This window comes from Octodon degus, unplaced genomic scaffold (genome assembly GCF_000260255.1).
Source record: "Octodon degus isolate 3935 unplaced genomic scaffold, OctDeg1.0 scaffold00262, whole genome shotgun sequence".
Classification (NCBI taxonomy): Eukaryota; Metazoa; Chordata; class Mammalia; order Rodentia; family Octodontidae; genus Octodon; species Octodon degus.
In genome coordinates, this window is record NW_004524838.1 from 773,754 (window position 1) to 780,099 (window position 6,346).

Here is a 6,346-nt window from a genome sequence, read left to right on the forward strand (position 1 = left end):
AAAAATAAAAATATTTTTAAAATTAGGAATAAACAATTACATATTTTCACACAGAAATTTAGAAATCTAACCATATACAGCCTTATAGCAGGACGTCCTGTCACATTTTTTTTTCTTGTCTCTTGTTTTCATTTATTACCCTTTTTTAAAAAACAAACTTTTACTTGGGAGACAGTATGGCAGTAAATGGTATGTCATGACAAGCAGTATGTTTTAGAAGACCAGAATGACAGGCATTCTAAGCATGACCCTACTTTTACACATTGCTATCTTCAGTGCAGTTGCTTAGTTCACAGGTATCAGCATATATAGTTAGTCAGGATGAGAATCCTACCAATTAACTGCTATTTTCAAAACCTGATGGAGATTCTCAGAATCATTGCCTTCCCCATCTTGTTCATATAAATCTATGGCTTTTCCACTGTCATGTTTCCTAGCTTTTCTCCTTGCCCTCTCTTTGTTGTCTAATCCTCAAGTTCTCACTTTCCTTTTAACTATGTTATACTTGCAATTTTTATTTTTTCTTTTGAGTTCTTATATTATGGAGGCAATACAATATTTACACATGTGGGTCTGCTTTATTTCACTTATGAGTATATCTTCAAGTGGCATCCACTTAAATATAAAAGCTTCGAGTTTATCATTCTTTATAGCTGAGTAATACTCCACTGTATAAAAATACCATATCTTTTTCATCTATTCCTAAGATAATGGGCATTTTGGTTGTTTCTATGATTTGGCTATCACAAATTGTGCTGCTACAAATATAGGTACACATATATCACTATGACATAATGTTTTCAATTCCTCTAGGAAAATTCCCAGCAGGTGGATAGCTGTTTTGAATGGGATTTCCAGACCTAGTTATTTAAGGAGTCTCCACACTGATTTCCATAATGGTTGCATCAGTCTACATTCCCACCAGCAGTGGCGAAGGGTTTCTTTTTCCCCACAGCCTCTCCAACATTTGTTTTTGGTTGATTTCTTTATGATAGGCATTCTTTCTGGGGTGAGATGGTATCTCAGTGTTGTTTTAATTTGAATTTCATGTGTGGCTAGTGATGTGGAGCATTTTTTCATACATTTATTCACTGCTTTAATTTTTTCCTCTGAGAAGTGTGTGTTCATCTCAGATGCTCATTTCTGGATTGGTTCTTTAAATTTTGGGGACCCAAGGTTTTTTAGTTCTTTACAAATTCCAGAGAGCAGACCTTTGTGTGAGTGCTTATTATTCAAGATTTTTTTCAAAATTTTTGGGTTGTTTTTTCACTCTGTTGGTAATTTCTTTTGATGTGCAAAAACTTCTCAATAAGAGAAGGTCCCAGGTGTTAATTCTTTCAAGTATTACCATTGCAATTTGATTTTTGTTCATGAACTCTTTGCCTACCCTTATGTGTTCAAAAATTCTTCCTACTTTCTCCTCCAGCAGATTTAGTGTTTCTGTTTCAATGTTTAGATCTTTAATCCATTTTGACTTTACAATACTTCATGGTGATGGACCTGGGTCAAGTTTTAGTTTTTGGCATATGAGAGCCAGTTTTTGCAGCACCATTTGTTAAAGAGGCTATCTTTCTTCCAGTAGGCATTTTTGGCCCCTTAGTCAAAGATAAGGTGGCTGAGTGTGTTTATAGATGATTCAGCATCTTCTAATCTATTCCATTGATCCTCCATTCCATTTTGTTGCCAGAACCTTGCTGATCTTATCACAGTAGCTTTGTAATATAATTTCAAGTCGGGAATTGTAATGCCTCCTGCCTTGTCTTTGTTGCCCAGGATTGCCTTTGCTATTCTAGGTCTTTTCTGGTTCTCAGTAAATTTTATAAATGATTTCTCTAGGTCTGTGAGGTATGTTGGTGGTAGTTTGATAGGGATTGCACTAAATCTGTACAGAAATTTTGGAAGTGTAGCCATCTTCAAAGTGTTGGTTCTTTCTGTGCAGGAGCAGGGAATATTTTTCCATTTTCTGAAATCCTCTACAATCTCTTTTTTAGAGTACTGTAATTATCTTTGAAAGATCTGTGACTTCTTTAGTTAGATTAATTCCAAGGTATTTAATTTTCTGTAGTGGTATTGTAAAAGGTATTCTTTCTCTAATTTCCGTCTCAGTGTGTTTGTTATCTGTGTAGAAGAATGCAATTGACTTTTGGTTATTGACTTTTTATCCTGCTATGCTACTGAATTTGTGTATCAATTCTAGTAGCTTTTCAGTAGTTTTTTTGGGTCTTCCAAGTAAAGTATGATGTCATCTACAAATAATGATAATTTAACTTCTTTACCTATTATTATTCCTTTTATTTCTCTCTCTTTGTATTTTTGGTCTTAACACTAGTAAAATTTAGCTCTGTTATCTTTGTATATTTTACCATCTATTTAGAATCTAGATTTCTATTTTGTTTGCTCCTTCAATAGGCCCTAGATTAGATCTGGCCTCCACACTGTTAACTTATTCTGCAAATCTGGCTTCATGGTATAACCTGACAGCACATTCTGGTACCCAAATAGACTATTCCACATTGTCTGGAGAAACACAACCATACCCTCTCCCCCATGTTAATAGTGGACTGCATCCTTTCCATTGTCCAGTATGGAGATCTCTCCAAAGGACTCTTCCTGCCTTTTTGCACGTACCTGATGGAATTGTCTGTCTGCTGCTACACTTCCATCTTTTGTAGAACTTAAAAAGTTAATAGTGTTTTATACATGGAGAACATCAATTAACAATTCCCTTGGTCTGTGCTCAAGTCAAATGAGACTGTTTGCAAAAGGCAGAAGCATTTTAATAAAAAGTGGCATGAGACACAGAAGCTTGTTGAATACCATCTGAAGTAGTAATAGTTTTATGTGGAGTATGTGGCATGTGTAGCCATTGTAAGGGACCCTGAGACTGCCAACAAACCCCAGTGAGCATATAATGAGTTGGGAAAATAATTAAAATGTTGTCAAAGATAGGTCAACTCTAGAGAACTGAACATTAGAAAGAACCTCATTAACTTTGTCTAAGGTGGTCTTAGCCTTTGGTGTATGTGTTTTTTTAGAAGTAGTGGCTGAGTCTTGCTTGAAAATGTCAAAGAGAGGATGTAACTCATAAATAGCTTAAGAGTGGGCAGAGACAATAATGTTACCAAGTAGAGTCTGGTACTCGTTTAGGGTTGCAAGATGTCTAACCTGGATCTGAACAGTTTGGGGCTTAATTTGCCTCTGTTGAATCTGGTGTCCCAAATATTAAAAGAGTGATATAGTTTGCACCTTTTCAGAGGCTATCATTAGACCTGTATTGTGGTGGGCATCATCTAATTGGATAAACATGTGATGTAAAATAGATGGGGATCCATATGCCAAGAGAAGGTCATCTATGTAATAGATAATGTACACAGATGGATAGACATGTCACACTGACTGAATGGCTGTGGCCACAAACTCTTGACACGGGGTTGGACTAGTCACCATACCTTATGGTAGACAACACCACTGAAAACAGTGCAGAGGGGTCTGATTATTAATACAGGGTAAACTAAAAGCAAAATGTTTTTTATCTTCAGGGTGAAGAGGGATAGAATAGAAATGGTCTTGTAAATCAATCGCAGTAATGGAAAAATGTAAAAGAATAGCTACAGGACTGAGCAATCCCTGTTGCAGTGTTCCCATAGATTCTGTGGTGCAATTGACTGCCTGCAAGTCCTATAGCCGTCTCCACTTTCCTGGTTATTGGGTTTTGGTTTTTTTTTTTATGTATTTAGTACAAATCTACAGGGTCTCACTACATAGATCAGACTTGTAGTTATTCTCCTGTTCTCAGCCTCTCAAGTGCTGAGATTACAGTTGCACACCCCCATGGCCCAGTCTTAATTGCAATCTCAGCATGTCCTGGGGGCAGGGCCATCAAGACTCGCCTGGGATTCTGACTGCTGCGCTCTGCCTAAGCAGGCGCTCTGGTCCCCTGAGCTATCTGACTGGCCAGTGATTATTTTTTATTACAAAAATTGGGGGATTCTAAGGGCTCTTGGAATGTTCTAGGTGCCCCACCATCTCATCAGCTGATCATTCACCAGTGTATGAGTTGCTACAATCTTCTCCTGAGTTAAGGGCCATTTATCAAACTAAACAGGGTCATCAGACATCCAACGCATCTTGGATGCCATCCATGGGGTGGAACAAGAGATCAAGGCCTCTCCTGAAAATAGCCTATGCCAAAGCATTCCCTTTTAGGAAGAACTAGAAGAGGTTTGTTTTTTGTTTGTTTATGTTTGTTTTGTATTTAGGATAGGGTGTACTGGGTGTACAGGGTCTCACTGCATAGATTGGACTCATAGTTATCCACCTGTTTACAGCCTCCCGAGTAATGGGATTACAGGCATGTGCCACCACGCCCAGTCTCAATTAATGTCTCAGCATGACCCAGGGGAGGGGCCGGCATGGCAGGCCTGGGGATCAAACTCCTGGCCCCTGCATCTGCCTAAGCAGGTGCTTTAATCTGTTTCGTTATTTGGCCAGCCTTCGAGCTTTGTTTTGGTTTTTGTTTTGTTTTGTTTTGTTTTGTTTTGTTTTGTTTTTTTCAGAATTTTTACTAAGCCCTTGATTGGGAAGGGAACCTTGTTGTAACATCTGATGAGCCACCAGGGAGTTAGGACTGGCCAAAAATGCTCCCATGCCCTGTAAGATGCCACGACCTGATAGACTGGCAGTATAAGGGGGAGGACATAATGAGAAAAATATCTAGAATGGCCTTCTACATCCCTCCAAATTAGCAGCTTAGCATTTCTGCTAGGGTAAGAAACCTTGCGTACCCCTTGTCAATCTGTAGTGGCCACATCCAGAGGCCACACCCAGGCCAGTGATGCTGAGCAATAACTGAAATATCTGCACCTGGGTCTAATAGCCCTTTAAATGCTTTTCCTTCAACAGCCAACTTCATCTCTGGACAATTTTGTTTAATCTGCTGAGCCCAATAAGTATTAGGAGACCCAAAACCCTTAAATTTTTTTACATAAATTTTCCAATCTGTTTTCCAAAACAAAAATGACCAAGTGAGCAATGGGAGTACCTGGAGTGATTTTAGCAATGGTTTGAGTAATTGAATAATAACTGTTATTATACCAGAGAAATCTAGTATTATCAGCATTCATTACACCCTGCAAAACCTTTTGAAATGAGACTGCTGAGGCCTAGCAAGATTCCCACTGCACCCTAGGGCATAGGTCTGTAGACTCCAGTTGGGGCCCCATGTCAGGAGTCAGTAGGAATCTGGAGGAGGAACTGAGATCCAAGCCTCCCCTATAGGTTGTGGCTCCCTAAAGGTCAAAGACACTTGTGGTGGGGGAGGAGAAAGCACCCCCACTGTTTGCTGGGGCCAAGCCAGCCTCATTGGAAGTTTCCCTGAATGAGTCGGCTGTCCTCCTCAGTTTTAGATCTGCAGCCACTTCCCCAGTGGTACCCTTGTCTACACCTAGTACGTGGACTGGAAGTTTTTATTGAAGAGATAGATAAAGGCTGTGTTGTGTTTGGTGCAGCAGAACAATTTTGGGCTAAATGTCATTTGTCCCCACAATGGCAACAAACACCCTTACTTTTCCCCCCTTTTTTAGACTGTAGATGAATAACCTGAGTAATAGCTGCTGCCAAGGCAGCCCCCTGTACACAGGAGGGGCTGATAGCCACACAAATCCAAATCATCTCAGGGAGTGTAACCCTCTGTTTATGGTCTCTTAAAGCATCTCTACACCATTTAATTGCATTTTTGAAGGCCAATTGTTGAACTATTAATTCACTAGCTTCCCTGTCACTGATAATTCTCTCACTAGCTTGTAACAAACCTGCAGAGAAATCTTGGAAAGGTTCATCAGGGCCTTGCCTAATAGAAACTAAGTTAAGGGCTATTTCACTTTTACAAGGGCGTTCCCTCCAGGCCCTAAATGTAGGTCTCTTAGTCTCTTATATAGTTGCAATGTAAAGGTCAATTGATAGCCTGTGCTAGCAAAAGCACCCTCCCCTATTAGCATAACTTTTGTATGATGAGGTTGTGCATTTTGAGCTGTATTTGGAGCTGCCTATTTCATGCAATATTAAAAAAAAAAGATTTCATTATTGACCAAAAGCTGTGTTTTAATGATACACAAAACAGTATAATGAAATAGCAGGAATTTCTTTTTGGCAAGTGCTTAGTTAAGACAAATAAATGGGGAAATAATAAGTAGCAGTATTGAAATTCAGGAGATGACAGTATGCAGCAATCTGGCAGAGTATGAAATACGGTGTTTTACAAGGAGACATTTAAGGTCCTACACTTGAGTCAAATACACAAGATGAATGGTACTTGATCAAAATGTGGTTTAGTACAGGAACTTTAAAC

General features: G+C 39.1%; 1 protein-coding gene across 1 annotated transcript in view; it reads left to right on the top strand.

The window, feature by feature from the left end:
* Calcr (calcitonin receptor) overlaps positions 1–6,346 on the top strand; it is a 98,737-nt gene that overhangs the window by 43,770 nt on the left and 48,621 nt on the right. The window lies entirely within an intron of this gene.